The sequence below is a fragment of the Protopterus annectens genome, chromosome 2.part0 (genome assembly GCF_019279795.1).
Source record: "Protopterus annectens isolate FY-2018-M chromosome 2.part0, PAN1.0, whole genome shotgun sequence".
Classification (NCBI taxonomy): domain Eukaryota; kingdom Metazoa; phylum Chordata; order Ceratodontiformes; family Protopteridae; genus Protopterus; species Protopterus annectens.
The window spans coordinates 1,346,878,520-1,346,901,529 of NC_056728.1; the positions used below are offsets into that span (position 1 = coordinate 1,346,878,520).

The 23,010-nt window shown below is 42.3% G+C and overlaps 1 protein-coding gene across 1 annotated transcript in view; it reads left to right on the plus strand.

Annotated features, from left to right (window-relative positions):
* BBS7 (Bardet-Biedl syndrome 7) overlaps positions 1-23,010 on the plus strand; it is a 1,778,061-nt gene that overhangs the window by 122,875 nt on the left and 1,632,176 nt on the right. The window lies entirely within an intron of this gene.

The window sequence follows — 23,010 nt, forward strand, 5'->3', positions numbered from 1 at the left end:
TGAGTTGCAGGCCCTTATGGCGGTAGAGCCTTTTTTTGATTTTTCATAAGGATAGGGTATCTTTACGTACTAATCCTTCCTTTATGCCTAAGGTGGTTTCTAGTGTGGCTTTAAACCAAACTATTCATTTGCCTACTTTTTATGCAGATCCCCAAAATAAAGGGGAAAAGATTTTGCACACTTTAGATGTACACAGGCAATTGCGTTATTATTTGAGCAGGACTAAGGATTTTAGGCAGTCTCAGCAGTTGTTTGTTTCTTTTGCTTTGGGTTCGAGGGCAAGCCTGTGTCAAAACAAACTATTTCTAGGTGGATTGGGTTTTGCATTGCATTTTGTTATTCCCATCATGGCAAGGAGATTCCAGCTGGAATTAGGCCTCATTCCACTAGGGCTACTGCCACTTCTACAGCATTTCTAAGGGGTGGCCACTAAGGATATTTTGGAGGCAGCTACTTGGAGTTCAGTGCATACTTTCTCTAAGCATTATCACCTTCCTCTCTACTCTAAGACTAGGGCTGGTTTTGCCACAGCTATTTTGCAAGGCATGTTGTCAGTTCCTGCTTCCTTATGATTTGCCAGCCTCCCTTACCTCTGCTTTGGGATTCTACCCAATAGTTAGGACTGCAGCAATGTGGAATGAAGAACATAGTACAGTTTTGTACCTACCATAAATGTAGATGTTCGAGGATCCACATTGCTGCAGTCCAATTTACCCTCCCTCCTTCCTCTCTGTGTTTAAGGGTGGTTGTGTAGGTGAGGTTATATTCTGGTAATTTTGTATATATTGTACATATTTTTGGTGCAGGTATGTTTGGAATTTTTGGTTTTGGCCTTAGCTTTTCAGGGTCTTCTGACATCTGGGGCAAGAAAAGACTGAGGATATGATGTCGGTCATGCGCATTAGTACCCTGACGTACTGACGTCAGTCTAATGCGCCCTGACCGACGTCAGCCATATACTTTGGTATTCGGGCCGACTGGACAGCGGACTACCCTATAGTTAGGACTGCAGCAATGTGGATCCTCGAACATCTACATTTATGGTAGGTACAAAACTGTACTTTTTGAGTATGTTTTGTGGGTTGGAAGATGAGTAATTTAGTTTTGTTTGGGTTGAGTATTAATTGGGCATCGGATAACCAAGTTTCAACAGAGGAAAAGACTTCCTGTGTGACTTTTTGCAGTTTGGGTAGGGACTGGGCTGAGCAGATGATGGTTGAGTCATCTGCGTATTGTATGAGTGTGCCATGTTTGGTGGCAGAGGCTAGATTATTGGTGAAAACAGAGAAGAGTAGGGGTCCAAGAATGGATCATTGGGGAACCCCTATGGAGACAGGTAGTTGGTGAGATATGTCATTCTGCCATACAACGGATTGTTGGCGGTCAGACAGGTAACTCTGAAACCAGTTGGTGACTGATTGTGAGAAGGCTAGGTTATTGAGGACAGAGATAAGTTGTTTGTGTGTGACCATGTCAAATGCTTTAGATAGGTCTAGGAAAGTAGCAGAGGAGAGATGGCCATTGTTTTTATGCTGAAGGATAGTGTTAGTAAAGGAGAGTAAGGCAGTGGTGGTGCTATGGTTTGGTCGGAAACCATGCTGAGTATTGGAAAGGAGGTTGTTAGTAAGGAGGTAGTCTGAGACCTGAGTGTGTATGCATCTCTCTAGTATTTTGGAGAGTGGAGAGAGGATAGCTATAGGGCGGTAATTGGTTAGTTCTGTGGAGAGTCCGCCTTTGTGGAGGGGAATTATATGTGATACTTTCCACAGTGTGGGAACGTAACTTTCTGACAGAGATCGGTTAATCAAGATGGATACTGGGTAGGCCAGAGCATCAGCTGCGATTTGTAGGTATTCACTTGGGAGGTTGTCTGCTGCTGATTTGGTGGGCTTAAGTTTAGTTAAGAGTTTTTTTTATGTTGGAGGTAGGTACAGGAGAAAAAGAGAAGACAGTGGGGAGATTACGACTTGAAGGTGTGGTTTGGAGGGGAGGGGGGTTGTGTTGTTTAGCTAGTGATAGTACGGTTTGTGTGAAGTGTGTGTTGAATGAGGTAGCAATATTTTCTGAGAAGTGAGTGATGTTAGGAGGGGTACTGACTTTACCTGGGTGGAGGATGGAGTTTATGGAGGACCAGAATTGTTTGGGGCTGTGTTGGGAGGGGTCTAGGGCAGACTGGTAGTATTGGAATTTGTCCTGTTTTATTAGCTTTTTGACTCTGTTATGTAGTTCTAGGAATTTCTGTCTAGTTGAGAGGGTTTTGGTTTTGCGCCAGTGCTCCCAGGCTTTATCCCTGTTTTTCATTTCTGACTTAGTGGTTTTCTGTAGCCATGGGGAGGGTTGTGCTTTGATTCTGGAAAGTCTTATGGGGGCATGGTAATTAAGGATGCTCAGGAAGGTAGTATTAAAAAAAATTCAACTGCGTCAAGACTGAGGTACTTTAGAGGATGCCAGTTACATTCTTTGTGGGATGAGATGAATGTGACTGGATTAAAGTTTAGTTTTTTACGTATTTGACAGTAGATGACAGGTTTAGCTTGGTATAGGTATTTTTTGAGTAGGAATGTTGGGGAGTGATCACTGAGGCTATCTGATAAGCAGCCTGTTACATATGACTGGGGGCTCTTACTGACTAGTATCGAATCCAGGGTAGTGTGCTTGTTGAGTTTTTATTTATCCTGGTTGGCGACTGGACTAGTTGGGTAAAGCCATGAAGGTTTACATGATGGGTTGGATGGTTGCCAGAACAGGATTGCCAGTCAATATTGAAATCACCTAAAATGATAGTTTATTGGGGGAGATGGTGGGTAGACCAGCTGAGGAGGTTTTCTAGCGGAGGGATGTTTTGGTCAGGTGGGAAGTAGCATCCAATTATGTTGATGGTTTTGTTTTGGTTTATTTTGAGGTTGGTATATATTATTTCTTCATTGCCTATTTGTGGAGCTGATGATTTTAAGATCTGGATGTTTAGATGCTGTTTAAATATTATAGCTACACCGCCTCCTTTCTTGTTTAACCAGTCTACTCTTAGTATGCCATAACCTGTAGGGGGTATTTGCTCACTGGTAATGTGAGGTTTTAGCCAGGTTTCTGTCAGGATGACTATATCTGGGGAGTACAAGTCTATGGTGGCATGGAGGTCATGGACTTTATTGGATATACTTCTAATATTTAGGCTTAGTAGAAGGAAGTCACTTGGCTGTAATATGGGAGAAATTGTGATTTCTAGTCTGATTATGAGGATTGGGGTTGGAGATGGTAGTGTCAGGGTTGAGGTGGATGTCTCCACTTAGGGCTAGGTTTGATATGCATGAGGTTATTAGTTTTCTCAGTTTTTGAATTTATTTGTTTATAAGGGAAACTTTATGATTGTGCTCTGTGGGTAATAGGTATGGTGGGAGGGTTACTATGTTAAGTTGTAGGGATGCTTTATGTTTGAGTAACATAGTTGGTAGAATATGTGGGGAGTGCATAGAGATGGTTCTTGAGTTGGTGGGAGGGGAGCTGAGTGAGGGTGAGACATGAGTGGTGGTGTGAGTAGTAGTACAGTGGTAGTGGTTGGGTGGGGGAATGATGGAGCTTTGGTAGGATGTAAGATATGCAAGGAGAGTGCATGCAGTGAGCATAGGTAAGGTATGCTTGTACATGTTAGTTAAGGAGGTGTGATAGTAGTGGGAAGATGGAGGAGGTAGTGTTGGGTTAGCGCTGTGGTTGGCTATTGGAAAGATGGGAGGGGTTTGTGAGTGTAATAAAGGTGGGACCACTCGGGGCGGGAGGAAATAGGGGGCAGGGTGGGGAGTGAAGCGGGTAGAGACCCTGTTAGTTGCTTTTATGAGGGGGCTGGAAACAATCAGGTAACAGAGTTAACTGATAAATGAACATATGATACTGACAAGGGTGGTTGTAGTTTTAAAAATGGTGGCTGCCTGGGATTGTCTTAAGGTAATAAACAGGGAAGGGGGAGGGGAGAACAAGAGTGTGAGCAGGCAGTTCTTTGTTTTGCTGCTAATGAGCCAAAGCAAAGACAAGTTTGTGTTTAAGAAACAATCACAATTGACCAAGGACTGCTCTGAAACTGTAAGTAATTTCTTAACCATTTCTCAGGTGGATAAACAGGATAACCTTGTATCAGTAGGCTACTGTGGTCTCGGTTTAAATTAACAAACACACAGTATTGATCAGTTGTGGATACTATTTTCTAACAGAAGGGAATAAGAGAGAAAGTGGAAGATGAATGAATGTGTGTGTGTGTGTGTGTGTGTGGGGGGGGGCTGCTTACAAGCCAAAGCAGAGTGCTCTCCAGGGGAAAATGAATATTGGCTCAAACAGGTAGACACATACTCAAAATTAACTTTAGCTGTTTGCAGACAGTTCAGACCCGGACTGCGCTTTTCTTATAAGAATGATAAAGGTGGTACCGCAATTGAATACTTAAGAGTGTTGTTAGGTCTAGAAAAGAAGAGTACAGAGAGGAGTAAGCACTGTTGAGATGGTAAATATATATTATAAAGATTATAAATAATGCACCATTAATTGCAAGAGGGGTTCCAGTGGTGATAGAAGAGGATAAAAAATATAGTAATGGTAGATTTGTAGTACTAAGGGGCTACTGGCAAGGGAGGGGGATTTATATTCCACCTAAAACTGCCATAATGGACTTTAATAAAACTCTGTGAGAAATGATCAGTTTTCAGCAAGGAATATTACTTATAGGTGGGGATTGGAACTTGATTTGCAGTAGTGAAGATATGTCTGGGAGTCTAGAAGGGAAAATGTAACAAAAGACGGTTGATTTTAGAAGATATTTATGAAAATATTTGGCATGGAAGATGTGAATTCAGTTCGGAGTGAATTTACATATTATTCCCCAAGTTATAAAAAACTGGGTAGGCTAAACAGAACTTACATTTCATAGGAACATGTGCATTTAATTGAAAGTTTTGATATGCACCCAATAACTACTTCAGATCACACACCAATAATAACTAAAATAAAATGCAGCGTAATGAAATAAAAAGACACTGGCGCTTTCCCACCTGTCTGTTGAAAAAAGAGGAATTTAAGGAATGGATAGTGGAAATTATTTGTGAATTATTAGAGAAGATAAAAATTTATTCTGGAAATCTAGCTAGGGAGTATGATAATTAAAGAGGAGGTTAATAATAGGGTGAAAATGAAAGGAAGAAATATGGTTAAGAAGTAGCAAGACTTATTTTGAGGGTCTGATAAATATTGCAGAATAAGGGGAATCTCACAGAACAAGAAGAGGAGTAATTGCAGAATGGTAAGCAGAAAATAAAGGATTACCTTGATAATATGCATGAGTTTAGAAAGACTGCTATTAAGCAACTGTTTTTTGGTAATAAAGCCAGAGCACAAAAACTTTTAGGGAAACAGTGCAGGCAACAGAAACTAGAAAGGGTTGTTGCCAAGTTCAGGGAGCCGATAACAAGAGATTCTGTAGAGGCAGTAGAAATATTTCAGAAATGTTTATGAAAGTCCTGTATGGAGACCAAGAAAAGGTACAAGTGGAAATGTTTATTAAAGGATTATATATGACGAGGTTAAATGTAGATGAGGCTCAATTACTAACAGTTAAGATAGGAGGAGATGAGATGAAAATAGTGGTGTATAACCAATCCATATTAAAGTCCCTAGGAATAGATGCTATTCTTGTGAAAGTTTAGAAAGTCTTGAGAAAAGTTTAGAAGCTGGGAGGAAAACTGATAAGTATCCAGAAGGTTTTGTTTAACAGTATTTTAAAAGGAGGAAAAGCACCAACATCCTGGATGAAAGTGATGGTGGCTTTAATACCTAAAGAGCGTAAAGACCCATCAGATCCAGCTTTAAAGTGACCTGAAGAAGCTATGTTTAGCGAAAGCGCTTGTCCATTGCAATAAAATGTTTGTGTGAACTACAGAACTCTACTCTACGCTTTATTTGGATGTAGTTTGGCATTTTTGGAGTATCCAGAGCAACTTATCTGTAGACTGTCCAGCTTCACTCCTTTCCATTAACTGGCATGGTAATTATAAAGTGTTGTCTAGAATGGCTAAAAGAATGGAAAAGGTGATGCCAAAATTGATAGATATGGATCAGTGTAGTTTTGTGGAGGGGAGTAAACATTTGACAACATTAATAGAACATTGATGCTCCAAAGGGAGGCTAAATGTAAGAAAATACCACTATTGTTGGTGGGTCTTGATGCAGAGAAAGCATTTAACAGAGTAAGCTGGGAGTTTATAAGGAGGGCAATGAAAGCATATGCATTCCCTGATAAAATTATAAGGTTAATTAGAAGGATATATGAGGGATTGGAGGCGAAAATTAAAGTGGATGGGTTCCTATATAAGTTCCCCTTTTGTTATTTGCACTATATTCAGAACCATTGGCAAAGAAAATAAGAGACTCGTAAATTCAAGGATGTAATTGATATGGTAGTCAAGAAAAGCTGACTGTATTTGCAGATGTTGTTATTATTTTATACCTGATAAAACCAGAAAATAACATTTTGAGGCAGATTCGGATCTTTTAAGGATACAGAATTAATGAAACTAAAACAAAGGCAATAGCTGTAAATTATATACCCACACACAAGCTGATTCAGCATTTATATTTATGGGGACATCATACAATGAAGTACTTAGGTGTATGGATTAAAATGCTTGTGTGGCAGCTAAGGATATATGGGAAGAGTCTAAATAAAAGATAATACAAAGATTGAAAAATTAGAAGCTCTGTTATATGGATATGGATAGCAAGATGCAGGCAGACTCATTACATCCGAGTGACACCTCCAGGTGCATCTGCAGTTACCTCCTACTGCTCTTCTAGGCATCAAATATTACTTGTTCATACTTGCATTAATAATTCCAAAACCAGGATTCATGTAAGGTATCGGAATATTTTATCTTGAAACATACATGATGGCAAACACAATTATATTGATATTTAACCTCTGTCAATGAGTATTTGTTAGAATTGTAAGGTGATAACTTCATTTTTAAAGGCTCAGGCCACACCCACTAGGAGTTAAAGGTACACACTCAAAAGAGTTGTACCGGAGAGCATGAATGTTTTTAGTCCCTTTAGTTTTATACAGAGGTCAAGCATATTTTTTTCAGCCAGAGAAGTTGTGGATAGCAATTAATAAAATCCTGAAGGATTTTATCTGGGAGGGGAAGACATCGAGTCATGTAGAATAAGTTGATCCTTCCAGTTGAACAGGGTGTTCTGGAATTACCTAATTTGAAGGAGTATTTTACAGCTACAAAATTAAGGCTTCTATACATAGCACAAGCAGAAACATATAATTCAAAGGGGAAAAGGATGATGATGAAATGAGGGGAAGCTCAAGAAACAAGAGACTGAGATTTTGGATGCAGATCCTTAAGGAGAATAACAATAACCATAGAAAATATTATATTCATAAAGAAGCAGAAAGTTTTCTAAGAACTAAGCCAACATGGGAATGGAGAAAGGAGATTCTGCTGAGAGGGATGACTCAATTAAGGATGCAGACGATAGGCAGGAGGATGGCTGAATTTATTGGAGAAAACTTGCAAAAGAACCAAGGTATTGGGAGCAAATAACTAGAGAGGGAAAGGTAATAGAATGAGATGTGGCCAATCATTTTTTGGACTGCATGCTAGAGATTGCCTTCCATGTTAAGGATTGATATCAGAGTATAGGTAAAGAGAAAGACATAGGGGGATACTAATTGAAAGTCCAACAGAGGTAGAGTTTTTAGCAGAATCTAGAACAGAAGCTGATGTTTAAAAAGGAATAATTAGTAGAACATACAAATATTGCATGATAACTATAAGAACCGATCAGAGGAGGTTAGAAAGGACTGGAAGGAGAGATTGGATAAGCAATTCACAAAGAAACAATGAGGGTATATATGTATGTCTCCTAAATATGCAACAAAGTCTAGAAGATTTAGGATCTTTGCTTGGAAATGTCTACATAGATATTTTTATTGCTCAGGTAGACCCCAAAGAATTTTTCCTCGGGTAGAAAGCAGATGTTGGAAGTGTGTTTGGGAAGAAATAGGTAATTGGGACCATATTTTCTGGGAGTGTAATGAGTTGGCAGACTTAAGGTTCCCTGCAGACTGCTGTGTCAGATATACTGGGTAAGTAAGTTGGTGTAATTAAGGAAAATATTTTTTAAACTGTGATAGAGAATTGGAATTTCCTACACATAGTAAGCCGTTGCTGAGTCTAATTATGTTACCTGCCAAAAAAGCAATTACTAGAAAATGGAAATCTAAGTCTAAACCAACTTTACTAGAAGTAATGAATATAGTAACAGAGATGAAACAATTGGAGTTGGGGTTTTTAGAAAAGGGTAGGTACAATCCGAACAACTTACATAGAAAAAATGGCAATTGTGGGAACAGTACATGCAGAGGAGGAATGAGATCTAAAAGAAGGCAGGATTTGAATGCGCTATGGAATGTTTGACTGACAATGACTGGATAAATTATAAATGACGCAGAATGTTTGTAGCTAAAATGATGTCAATATGGTTTGTTTTCATTTATATAAATGTATGATTGCCTTTGTCATATGTGATAATTTAATAAGAATATTACTTGTTAAAAAATCCTCTTCCTTTTATTGTAAAGCTTGTCAGTATTCTTTTTCCTTCAAGGATATTTGTTTCTGAGGTTTGCCTGCACTTATTTCTACAGAGTGCATCTATATAGACCATCTCAAAGCCTTGTCCTTTTTTCTCAGTATCATACAGACCACAAAGAGGTGACCTCTGCTTTGCATAAAGTGTTTCAATAGACAGTATTCTGTCAGACCTATTATATATTTGCAAGTCCTGTGCTATCATAAACACCTGCTCAAGGGATCTCAGTTTAATTTCCAAAATAAACAGAACATGTTGGAGGGACAGGTTTGTAAGAATGCCAGTTCTATGGAACAGTCTTTCACTCCACATAAAGTTAAGTACTTCTCTTACACTTTTCAAATGTAATTTAGATGAATGGAGAGATAACCACCCCCCCTCCCCTGTTTAGCACCCATATCTCTCATGAAAAGGGGAAACATGTAAATGTCCCAACATATCCTTATTCGGCATATTTCTGGGTTATTTGCATGCAAAGTACAAGAGCTAAAAACTGCCATTATCTAGGCTTCTGAAGATCCTCTCAGATCAGTAGCCTAGTAAATTCCTATGAACCTTTGAAAATCATGTGCTGCATATAGAATTTTTCCAAAGGATCCACAGTTGTTTGAGACGAAGACTGAAATGTATAGCCTAAAGGCAAGCTTGAGTGCATTGCTAAATTTCTGGCCATGTCTTTGTAGAAAGGGCACAAGTTTGAGTTTTGGGATTATGCCTCGGCTGATTCATACATGTCTTGAATGGTCTGCACATAAACTTTTCATCAGAGTTATGACATATAAAATAGGCTTATTTACAAGAATAAATAAAGTCAGTGTAAATGTGTTTTGGTGAAGCTGGCCTACTTGATTGTAAACCAGTAAAAAACAAACTAAAACTGACTGCTTTTTAATGTGCCTTTACTACACAGAGCAGGATACTGTTCCCTTTACTGTTCAAAATAGAAGCAGAACTCAAGACGAATGCAATACTAGGACGTTATTGAAAGTGTTACTGAATTCCCTGAATGATGTGCTCCCGTGGTCCCAGTAATAAAAAATAATGGTTAAATGAGAATCTGCTTTGATTTGTAAAAGCTCAGTGGTGCTCTGTGCATGAGAACTTTATATTGCCTGTCTTAGAAAACATAGCACCTAGGCTAGTAATGCAAAAATGTTTTCGACGCTAGCTGTTGCTAGTGTTTTTGGCAAATTCCATTAGACAAAAAAGAAAAAAATCAAAAGCTGACAGCATTCATTATCTTGATGGAAGATTTCATTTCAAAAGGCTGCCATTTGGTATAACCCCAGCACCTGACATTTTCCATCATAAAATTACTGAATTGCTTGAGGGCCTGACTGGTGGTGGTGTTATTGATAACATCAAGGTATTGGTCCAGGCAAGTAAACATATTATTTGAGATTAGAGACAGTGCTACAGATTAAAAATTCATACCTCAAACTCCACTAAGAAAAAAGTTGTTTTAGCGGAATTGCAATATTTTGGGCTGCATATGTACCCTAATGGTATCAGTCCGAATTCAAGCAATGTCTGAGGAATAGCTGAATTGCAAGATCCATCATGTGACTGAATAGAGTAAACCCTAGGCATGATCAACTGTTTAGCACAGTTTGTACTAGTCCTGTCTACACACCTCCATTCTGTAACAGGTTTGTTAAAGAAAAATGTGCCATGGTCTTGAGAGATACTGTTGAGCACAAGCCATTACTAAAGTAAAAGACATGATGTTATGCAGTCCAATCTCGCCTACATTCTTACTCACGGGTTCGGCTCCGACTCGCCAACTTTTATTTTCTAGCACGAAGTCTCTTATTGGCTGGGCTAAACAGGTATCCCATGTTGCACTGCTCCATAGCCCCAGATCTAATTTGCTGCTCATGTAGCTAGGACCTGGTCTTGCTTGGCTGTGGCTAAGTACTTCTAAAATTCTATTTTCTCTTCAGAAAAATTGCTAGTTTAACAAAAGCTATTTTCATAGCTATTTCTTCTGGTTTACTGTTTAAAATTTGTTGAAGTGTTGTCTGTGTGTGAGTTGATATCCCAAACTGTCCGGTGGGCTAGGCCCGTTTAAATTAGAGGATCTAGTCCTCCTTTGTGTAGTGTTTTACCTTAAACTTTTCTGGTTTTTAGTTTTTCCTGGTTGAGTTGTGTTACAGGTTTCAAAGAACCATTTAACTTAGAGGTTCTTTGAGTTTTTTTGTGGGTAGTGATAGTTTCCCGCCTTGCCGTTTTTCGGCCTTTACTGTTTTTCGGCTAAGTCATCCTTGATCTTGGTGTTGAGTAGTTTAGTTAAGATGTCTAAGGATCAAAAGGAACATAAACCTTCGAGTTTTAAGAAATGTTCCAAATGTAACTGCAAGATGTCCATTACGGACGGACATTCCGTATGTGTGTATTGCCTAGGAGCAATTCATTTGCAAGAATCCTGTAGCTTCTGCCACGCCTTCAGTGCGAGATTGCTACAGGAAAGAAAAAATAAACGTATACTGAAGGGACTCCTAAAACCTTAGTTTGAGGAGTCTTTAGACTCTACTTCTAGTACCCAGTCCAAGTCTAAGGCTTCGAAGGCAAAGAAAAGGACTCCGGCTCCGTCTGTCTCCTCGGAGCCACCGGAGAAAACCTCTAAACTGGACTCTACCTCCTCGGCTCCTCTGTCCTCGGGGCCGCAGGAGGTATTGGTTGTGCTGGAATCGACCTCGGCTCCAATTTTATTGGAACCTATTCAGAGCCAGTCTCCCAGTGTTAGAAATGGTTCTCCTCATAGGAGATCCCAATCCCCCTCTCTGTCCTCCAAATCCTCTAGGCTTTCCGATTTGGATGTCGATAGGGTGGTTCAGAGGCTCCTGCAGTCTCCGGTGTTGGCTAAATTATTTTCGGCTCTGACCCAGTCGGCTCTGGAGCCCGTCCTGGATGCGCCTGTGTCACTTCGCAGAGGCCTTCAAGTCTTCCTTCACTGACTCCCCCTTCGATGGGTCCTCACTCTTTGGGACCAAAGTGAAAGACCCTGTCTGCCGTAGGGGTCCATTTTTCCCTTCCCTCTAGGCCTTACCCCAAGGCTCAGAGAGGAGAGAAGATGTGTCTCAAGAAATCACAGAAGTCTTTCCCTGCCGCACAAGGTGAGTCCCTCTCCGGAGGCAGAGGAGGGGGAGGTTATTCTGGAAGACGCCACCCCAGAGGCAGAGGAGGCCCCCGCAACTCGGGAGACCGTGATTCCTTTCTCGGTTCCTCTTACCATCGTTCCTGATGTGTTGCCCGGCTGTGCTATTCTGGAGTCAGTTGGGGGCTGCATTTCGTTGTACCCGGAAGCCTGGGAAAGCATCACCCAGGATCGATGGGTGCTACAAATAGTTTCCGGAGGTTATACCATTCCCTTTGCATCAGATCCCCCTCCAGTCAGGAGAATCCCAGACGTTCCACCCAGTCAAAGGGATCACGCAGCACTAGAAGTCTCAAAGCTGCTAAACAAAGGAGTCATCCAACCTGTCCCCTCAGACCAAATCGGATTAGGGACTTACTCAAGACTCTTTTTGGTGCCGAAAAGAACAGGGGACCTGAGACCCATTCTAGATCTCAGCCGATTAAACCACTACGTTCTGAAGTCCAAGTTCCGAATGGTCACCCTTCAGTTCATTTTCCCGCTGCTGGGAAAAGAAGTGTGGATGTGCTCCATCGACACTTCTTTTCCCAGCAGCGGGAAAATGGACTGAAGGGTGACCATTCAGTCCATTTTCCCGCTGCTGGGAAAAGAAGTGTGGATGTGCTCCATCGACCTCAAGGATGCTTACTACCATATCAAAATGGACAGAGCATCCAGGAGTCACTTATGCTTCTGGCTGGGAGCCAGTCATTTTCAGTTTCGTGCCCTGCCCTTTGGTCTCACCACAGCCCCCAGGATGTTCACCAAGTGCTTGGCAGTGGTGACAGCTCACTTGAGACATCAGGGATTCCAAGTGTTTCCATACCTGGACGACTGGCTCCTCACCGCCCCCACCAGGCATCTTCTAATCTGGGCCAGAGACGCTACCATTACCCTCTCTCAACTCAGAATTACATTGAACTGGGAAAAATCTGCCTTGCTGCCCTCACAGCGTGTCACATTTATAGGCGCAGAGCTAGATAACATCCAAATGCGAGCCTTCCTGCCTCAAGAAAGGATCGGAGTGTTGAAGAATCAGGTTCATGCTTTATTACCCCTCAGGAAACTGCAAGCGAGGTGGGTGCTTCAGCTTCTGGGATCCATGGCAGCTACCATTATGTTAGTGCCTCTAGCGAGATTACACACGAGGCTTCTTCAGTGGCTCCTCTTTGCCCAATGGTCCTTTCAGAAACTCCCCCTTTCCCACCAGATCCTACTCACAGACCGATGCAAGCAGGAACTCCATTGGTGGCTATGCTACAACAATCTGGACGTGGGAAAACAGTTTGTCCCTTCATCACCTGCCGCCACGGTGACCACGGACACCTCCCAGATGGGGGGGGGGGAATTATCTTGGAAGGACAGTCCAAGGCACGTGGCAAGATCACGAGGTACATTTGCACATCAATGTTTTAGAGATGAGAACGGTGTTATTGGCGTTGCAGGCACTTCAGAGCTCTCTTCCTGTGGGAACGATTGCAATTCACTCGGACAACATGTCTTCCATAAGGATAGGGTTTCTCTTAGACCCAATCCGTCCTTTCTTCCTAAAGTAACATCCACTGTTAATTTCAATTGGTCTATCGAGCTGCTAGTTTTCTTCCCTCAATTCTCAAACAAAGCAGAGTTTAGATTTCATCAATTGGATATGCACAGGCAATTACGATTCTACTTACACAGGACAAAACAACTACGAAAAGCTGACCAATTGTTTGTGTCTTTTGCAGAAAGTAGAGCAGGATCCCCCATTTCCGAGGTTACAATCTCCAGATGGATTTCAAGTTGTATTTCCTTTATTTACTCTTCTGCAGGCAGAAATCTACCGTTCCCAGTCAAGGCACACTCTACTAGGGCCGTTTCTGCGTCGATAGCCTACCATGCTAGACTCTCTTTGGATGATATTTGTGCTGCAGCCATGTGGGCTTCCCCACCCACCTTTATTACTCATTACAAACTGGACGTGGCTTCTAGGGGCCGGGCTTCCTTTGGTTCCACAGTTCTCAGGAGTATCTTCCTTTGAGCCTCCCAGGATAGAGGGGCTGAGGACGCTGTCCCGTGAGTAAGAATGTAGGCGAGATTGGACTACATAACATCAAGAAGTTATGTACTCACCATAATGTTCGATGTATGTAGTCCATCTCGCCTCACATTCTTACGTATCCTCCCACCTGCCCCCTTCCTGGAGGATTTGGAGACTGGACTTGGCGTTTGCATTCCCTACAATGGTAATTGTTTTTTCTTATTCCCCTTGATAGTGTTCTACTGTAGTGGGTTATTGCTATGCATGAGGTGTGACTGTGGATTTGCAGCAAACTAGATCTGGGGCTATGGGGCAGTGCAACATGGGATACCTGTTTAGCCCAGCCAATAAGAGACTTCATGCTAGAAAATAAAAGTTGGCGGCTCCGAACCCGTGAGTAAGAATGTGAGGCTAGATGAACTACATACATCGAACGTTATGGTGAGTACATAACTTCTTGTTTTCTATTGCTCCATTGTTTGCATACTACAGTGTTGCTAAGTCTGCAACAGTTTGTGTAGATGCAAGTGTCTGTGTTTCTCCACTGAGATGAGAAGTGTTATGTCCTTCAGCTTATTTCTGCAAAATGTTAACAGACACTGAATAGTTATTTATCAAGCAAAAAAGAATGTCTTGTATGTGGGCATGTAAGAAATTTTCCATATACCTTTTAGGACTTTTCAGGTACAGACTGATCACAGACTAATTGCATTGTCATTTCATATGATCTTGACAAAGTACCAAAGACTGTTAAAGACTGAAAAAGTTTAGTGCTAAAGCACTATATCTACTGGTTAAACAATTAGCTGTTGTTAATATGTTGTCCAGAAGTCTGGCATGTCACCAACACTTAATTTGAGACAGAAAGTGATGTAGCAGCTTATGTGCAAAAGCATCATAATGACAAGGCCCATAACCACCAAAACTCTAAAAAAACGTCAAACAAGCTGCTGAAGATCCTGAGTTGCTAGCAATTGTCCAATATGTGTATAATAAGTGGCTAAACTGTTGGACTTAAACCAGACAATTTATGTACAAATACTTTGAGCAAAGTTGTCAGAATATGTTGGTCTGTTGCTATATCACGATAGGATCATAGTACATGTAAATCAACAAGCAGGAATGCTGCACTAAATTCATGAGAATCCTGAAGAACCTGGAAAGTATAGAGATGAAGCTGAAATATCCATGTGGTAGCCAGGCATTAACCAAGATATTGCCATTTTAATGTCACAAGTGTCACTTCTGTATTATGCACAAACCACATGAATCTTCAATGCCAACAACATTGTCAGTGGGTTCTTGGCAAAAGATAGCAGCTGATTTATGTGAGTTTAGTGTCAAAAACTATGATGATGTTAATTGTTATTCAGGTGACATTGAAATAGCTCATGTACCAACTACACCTAGCCAGCAACTTACAGCCTGAGTCAAAACCATGATATTCTTCATGTTTCACTGTTGCAGTCATCACTTGTGGGTTATCCCTGCTGTGGTAGCCCTCGGACGGCCCGAATACCAGAGTAAATTTTTTTGTGTCGGCTGCAGTCGCCTGTAGTCTGATGTCAGGTTGTCAGTGCTATAAAGCAAGGCAGCCAATGTCATTACATCAGTCTTTCTTGCCGTGGAGCCTGTAGCAGAAGCAGTTCACATGAGTGCCGGTCGGTTGCTACCAGAAGTTGAATTTCAGCTGAAAACGTCTAAAGATGAGAACCCTGTTGGGGATCCTTTTTTCTTGCACTAACCCATGTCTGAAAAAGTTAACAATTGTCTCGCCTGTGGAAAGCAGATCCCACACTGAGACTTCCTTTCTTACTGCATCTCTTGTTTAGGCCCAGACCACAATGTCCCCCATTACCAGTTCTGTGCCCTATTTAATGCGAGAACCATTCGCCATAGAGCTCTTTTTGCAGACAGTTATTTTGTGTTCCATCTTCACATTCCGATATGGCGTCTGTCAGCCAATAATCTGTGGGTGTTCTGAAAAAACATAGAGATAAAGATGGACACAGTCCGCACAAGGCTAAACCTTCTGACGATGCTACCACTAAGCAGGGTCGACAGTTCTCTGGAATTCAGTGAGGCGCTTTTGTAGCCCTTGATCCCCAATTCGATATCTACGTAGGCCTCTACCAGAGACCCTTTCTGAGTCCGGTATGCCGCAGAAATCTTCTTAGTCTTCCGAGCCTTTAGCTGTCTCTGCACCGGTTGGGTCTGGAGCCGCGATGCAGGCACCGGCTTCTGAGGAGGCCTTTCGCAGTACCGAATCTAGACAAAAAACGATGTCTTTCCATCCAACTACCATTTCTCTCAGACCAACAGATTCTCTCAGGCCTAGAAGCCAGGCCACTCCTAGTAAATCTGCCTCTAGTCACCATCTTGCTACTGCTCCACCACCCCAAGCACAAATGCTTAAAATGGCTGAGGATCTCATCTCCCTTATACGGGGTAGTCAGGCCACAACTTATAAAAGGAAAAGGCACCCTTCTCGAGAAATTATGACAGAACAGGATTCTGAGGAATCAGACTATTCAGCATCCCTTAACTGCTTATGAGGATTCAGATGCAGAGGAATCCATCTCTTCTGCCTCCCCTCCAGAGGACCTTTCCTTTGGGGAAACTCTTCACTCATTCAGGGAACATTTCCAATGGGAATCTCAGGACTAAGAAAAGACTTAGAGTTTTTGGACCTGCCCCAGCACAGACCCCTGGCCATCCCCCCTATTGTAGAAGTGGTGGATGATGTTTTCCATGAATCCAGCTTTAGCCCCTGACACCCTCCCTCCTGCTCCCAGTAAACCAGACAGGTACTACAGAGTACCGGATTCTCACAAATACCTGTACAGAAATCCTGCTGCAGACCCAGAGGTCATTACACAGGTACCTAAAGGAGCTAAGACTAGTTCTGCCAAGAATCCTCTTCCTTCTGACAAAGGCTCCAGAGCTCTGGACAGATAAGGTAAAAAAAGTATACATCTCTGCAACCTTGGCCATCAGAGCACTCAATTATCAGTTCCATATGTTAAGATATCAACAACACACTTTGGAACTATTAAAACAGAAGATTGCTACCTTTCCTGATGGTGCCAATTCAAAAAAGTTAGCAGATTTACTACACTCTATTTGTCAAGGGGCCAAACACTCATTACAATGTGGATATGACGCCCTAGACGCCTCTAGCAAGGCAGTGGTGACAGGATCTGTTATTAGGAGGCATGCATGGCTGAAGGACTCTCCCTGATCATGTCAAGTCTAAACTTATTGATGCACCCTAGCACCCCTATGGTAAGGAGCGCTTGTTTAGGGGAAAAACAGAAGAGGTGCTTAAAAAGCTGGAAGAGAAAGCAAAATCTATGCAAATGGTAAAAGATTTCTTTCAAGTTCAGCCTCCCAGATTCAGCAGGAACTTTCCGTCTAAGCACTGAGCCTTCCCTGCACCTAGCAGACAGGACCAAGGTAAGACCCGCAGGAACAGATCATCCAGGCCCCTATCCCAGGGCCAGCAGCGGAGCAAACAATGGACCACTTCCGTCTCTAAGGCGGAGGGTTCTAAGCCAAACTTCTATGGCAAACACTCACAATGCCCCCCCCCCCCCTTCACTCATCAAAAACTAGGAGGAAAGCTTTCCCTCTTCAAAGACAATTGGCTATCTTTAACAAAGGACCAATGAGTCTTAGAGAATTTGTATCCCTGAAAAAGTATTTTTTTCAGTGAACTCCCAATCCCAAGAGGGTACTCAGACTTGCCTCCAAATCAGTGGGCAGAGACATTGAAACAGGTCCAAAGTCTCATATGCCAGGGAGCAGTAGAACCTGTCCCCTCAGATCAAACAGGCAAAGGCTTTTATTCCAGACTATTCCTTGTGCCCAAAAAAGAGGACACTTGGCGCCCCATCCTGGATCTATCCATTCTGAACACCTCCCTGGTGGTCCCCAGATTCAAAATGCTAACTTTGCAGCAGCTGCTGCCTATGCTAACAAAAATGCCTGGCTAGTGACCCTAGACCTAAAAGATGCCTACCTCCACATCCCCATCAGGGAATTGTGGAGGAAATTCCTGTGCTTCAGAGCAGGCTCACAACACTTTCAGTTCCCTACGCTGCCCTTTGGCTTATCTACTGCTCCCAGAGTATTCACCAAATGCTTGGCCCTGGCCTTAGCATTTTGCAGACAGAGAAATATACAGATTTACCCTTACCTGAACGACTGCCTCATTCAGGGGGAGTGCAAAGAGAAGCTGCTGCAGGACCTTCTCTTTTTCAAATCACTTCTAACTTCCCTAGGGTTCACTATCATCGAAAATAAATCAAAGCAAAACCCCACCAGGAGATCATTTTCTTGGGAGCTGTGCTAGACACAGCATCCCAAATTGGCCTTCCTATCCCCAGAAAAGCAGAGCTTCCTGCCTCTCTACTTTACCCAGCTGGCTTCCAGAAGTCACCTCACTGCGTGGAAGTTCCTGCAAGCCCTGGGATACATGGCATCTTGCATCCTTCTCATTCCACTGGCCAGGCTTCACATGAGAAAACTTCAATGGTACTTAAAGAAGCTTTGGTGCCAGCACTCTCAGTCCCTAGAGACCTCTCTCCCTCTGATCCCATGTATAAGGGCTGAGTTTCTCTTGTGGGGAGAGGCCTGTGCCAGGAACAAGGGTCTTCCCTTCATCCTCCACCCTTCTGGCCAGACCATCACCTCAGACATTGCTTGGGGAGCTCACCTAGCAGGCAGGTGCACCCAAGGTCTTTGGGATGCCCAGCAACTACACTTGCACATCAATCAGAAAGAAATGATGGCAGTACAAAAGGCTCTGACATTTTTCAGTCCCCATCCAAGGCCATGGGTTCTCCTTATAAAAACAGACACCACCACCCTAATGTGGTATATCAACAAATGGGGGGGGGGCAGTCTTACCCCCTGTGCAGGTTAGCCATGAGCCTCTGGCTTACAGCCACCTTCATGGGTCTACACCTAATTGCCCAATACCTACCAGGGGTCAACAACACCCTGGCGGACCACCTATGCAGAAACTTACTGGACCCCCACAAATGGCAGCTCCACAGAGAAATCTTTCTGCAAATCACTCCAGAGTGGGGGACTCTGGAAGTGGATCTCTTTGCCTCACACCTCAGCCACCAGCTGCAAAGGTTCTGTACCAGGGAGTATCACCTCCTAGCATGGAAGGTGGATGCCTTGACCTTCCCCTGGAACTCCCTCTTTGTATACACGTTCCCTCCTCTGCTCCTTATTCCCAACAAACTGATCAAAATAAGGGAGGAGCAACCAAAGTCCAACCTCATTGCTCCAGATTGGCCCAGGCAGCATTGGTATCCCTTACTGCGCAGCCTGACCTTTTAGCCCGCCAAGCAGCTTCCCCTGATCTCAGACATCTTAACCCAGGTGAGGGGGGGGAGATACTGCACCCAGACTTACAGACTCTTAATCTTTCAGCATGGCTTATACCTTAAAAGCCAACAAGGAGTCCCTGTTAAGCAAATGGGTCCTGGACATCATCACAGAGGCCAAAAGGCCCAGCACTAGAAAATCATGCACAGGGAAATGGAAAAGATTCTGGAACAAGTCCAACGGGGCCAGTACCGCCCATCCTTTCATCCCTCTTATCTTGGATTACCTAGCTGAGTTGCTCAATAGTGGCCTCTCTTTCTCCTCTATTAAAATCCATGCCTCAGCCATTTCTGCCCATTGCGATTCATACCCACCCCTCTTCACTCATACCTTGATTAAGCAATTCCTCAGAGGGGCTTCTAATATCAGACGTCCCAGAAAGCCTCCCATTATATTATATTCTAGAAAAACAAACCTTACCTCCTTTCGAACCTGCTGCTTCTACAGAATTGAAATACTCTCCTGGAAGACTGCCTTCCTACTAGCTATCACCTCAGCCAGAAGGGTATCAGAATGTCAGGCTCTCATGGCTGTTGAGCCTTTCATGATTTTCCATACAGACAGGGTCTCCCTGAGGACTAACCCCTCCTTTATGCCCAGGGTGGTATCTGATGTGACCCTCAACCAGGCTATGCACCTACCCAATTTATTTCCCAACCCCAAAACAAGTGGGAAAGAATTCTACACTCGCTAGATGTGCACAAACTACTCAGATACTGTCTGGAACGTACTAAACCATTCAGAAAAACAGGCCAACTACTGGTCAACTTTGCCTCCTGGGGCAGAGGGGAAGCCCATTTTCAAACAAACAATGTCCATATGGATAAATACACTGTATCCCTTTCTGCTACAGACTACATGGGGAACCCCCCCCCCCGCCAAGTCTATCCGTACCCATTCCACTAGGGCAACCTCCACTTCCACAGCCTTCCTCAGAGGAGTACCCATCAGGGACATCTTGGAAGCTGCCACCTGGACCTCTCTCCATACATTTGCAAAGTATTACCACCTACCTCATTTTTCTAAGTCTAGGGCAGGGTTTGCCTCCGCAGTTCTGCAGGGCCTGCTGACCCATGCCTAGGACTCTTACCTATCCTTTTACCCCTCTCCCCAGCTTTGGGAATCCACCAACAAGTGATGACTGCAACAGTGAAACACGAAGAACATAGTACAGTTGTGTACACTTACCACAAGTGTAGATGTTCGAGTGTATTCACTGTTGCAGTCCTGGTTTCCCTCCCTCCATCCCCCATATCACATCTTCCCCTAGGGGGACATAAGCTTCCCACAGTGACTTTTAGCCACCAGGACCACTTTTCCTTATTTCCTTGTGCTTTAGACTGGTTAGAGCAAGAAAAACTGATGTAATGTCTGCTGCCTTGCTTTATAGCACTGACGACCTGACGTCAGACTACAGGTGACTGCAGCCGATGCAAAAAAAAATTGACTCTGGTATTCGGGCCGACCAAGGGCTACCACAGCAGGGATAACCCACAGGTGATGACTGCAACAGTGAATACACTCGAACATCTACATTTATGGTAAGTGTACACAATTGTACTTTCTTGAGATATGTTGTACCAGTACAGCTGACTATAGAGAATGGTACAGAGTTTGTCCAGTAAATTCCCAGAGACTATGGCGGACTACTTTTTTACTCATACTATGTTGAGTTTTCAATGTCCGCTGTCAAGTGGTGAAGCTGAGAGAGCAGACCAAACAGCCAAAAAGATACTAAGATAACCTGATATGCATAAAGGTGTAATGGCAAATCAAGCTACTCTGCATAGTACCACCAGAGTAATCCTTTTGCAACTCATGCTTTGACGGCAAATACAAACTGATATGCTGATGTTAGAGCCAAAGCTTAAACCCCAGAGTATTACTGCATCATACTGTGAAAAGTAATGACCTAAATGCAGAAGCTTCAGACAAAATGTTTTGTGATTGCCATCATTCTGTACAATCACTACCTGTTATTGCTTCTTGGTCAAGCTATACTCAAAGTTGGAGAGGGAGAAAAAGTTGGACACCACACACCACAGTTGTAATATTACGGTAATTTGCAGAACCACATTATTTTATAGTGAAGACTAGTGATGGTACTGTAGTTTGACGACAGATGACACATCTGAGTAATTTCTGATTAGTGTCGACCTGTATTCAGTGTTCCTGATAACCATTCAAATCAAACTGAGCTAAGAATTACCAGATTAATGTGTAGCAAATGCATTATTGTACCAATGGTTAATTTATGTCAACTGAGTGTTTGAGACAAGGATGGAAGTATAAGTTTGATTATTTGTAATGACAAACTAAGTACTGACCAGTCTTGTAATCCAGTGTTTCTAATTCAGTGTAGCCTTTTGACTGAAAAGTTCTGCTGTATGCTTTGATAACATGCCACAAAGTTTTCCTGCTGCAGGTTCCTCGAGTAGTTCCAGTCAGATGTCCAGTAGTCCTTGTGTCCAGGGGTGGCTGACTTATTTGAGTACCTCCACATTATCAGATGTGACTGTAGTCACTGGGTCATTCAAGTACTGTAACCATATTTCATAAAATTTTGTATATTGTTATATTGTTCATATCTAATTTTTATTCTTCTACAGGTTCAGTTGAAAGTGCGTTTACAAATCCAAGCGGAGTCTGCTTATTTCTAGTACAAAAGAAAAATGTAATTTTTCTTTGTAACTGGGGAGAGATGTCTTGGAAAATGAATAAAAGTTGAGGGGTATATCTATATATTTTGTGTATGTACAGTGTCTTATTGCTGTTTTGATACAGATATGTAGAGTAGCCCTTTTAAGACTAGTCTTGACCATAATTCTTTACATATACTGTGTGTGTGTAGTTTGGTATAGGATACTGAAGTGTTAACATTGTTTATGCTGAACTGCCATATTGTTTGTAATAAAATTACTTGTTAACTGAAACTCATGCTGAATTCTAATTTCTTGTGATAGTTAGTGCTATACATAGTCTGCATCTTGTACTACAATCCAACAACTCTGTAAAAGTGAAATGGGGGGAGTACTGAAGTTCCAAAATAAAAAAAAAAATAAGCTACTTGCGTATTATCGCAACCACATTGCAAGCCACTCAATAATAAGGAAGAAGTGATAGTTTTTCACAGTTGTCCATTTTCTGAGAAAGTTTTCTAATTTTGACTGAAACATTAACTACTGACTGTTTTGCGTTATTTCAATAATAAAATATGCGACTTTGAGTATGACCAAGACCAGTAGCCCCAACTGTCAGAATTTCGGTACAGACGACTCCTCCCATGTTGTGTTGATGTGCAGTGTGTGTGGTTGTAAGTGTTGAGATCCATCTTCCTTAAAATATTGTCAAAAGAAATATACATTTGCAAGCTGAATCTACTTTGGGTGTTGTATGGATTAATTACTGCTGTGCTGTACCTAGGTAAAGAAGTAAAGTGAAAGAAACACAAGGCAAATACCACCCTCAGCAATCAAGGCACCATGATGTAACAGCACTGTAACTGTTTTTTGCTATTCTTCGCATATCTCCCAATTTGTTGCTAGATGAAATCGGTGGAAATTGTAAAATAATTATGGGTTAAACTCCCGGAAAATAGGGACCGATGTTAACACATTGCCGTTACAAACTGTCTTACAAACTGAACGACTGTCCAGAGCTACCAGTAATTGCGTATTATTGAGTGAGTTGAAAGCGGTAAAATATGTGGTCTTTCATTTCCCCATACAGCTAAATATGTTGAAATAAAAGTCGCTGTACTAGCAGCCACTTCAGTAACACACGTTTGCCAAGTAACTTTGCCAGCATATGT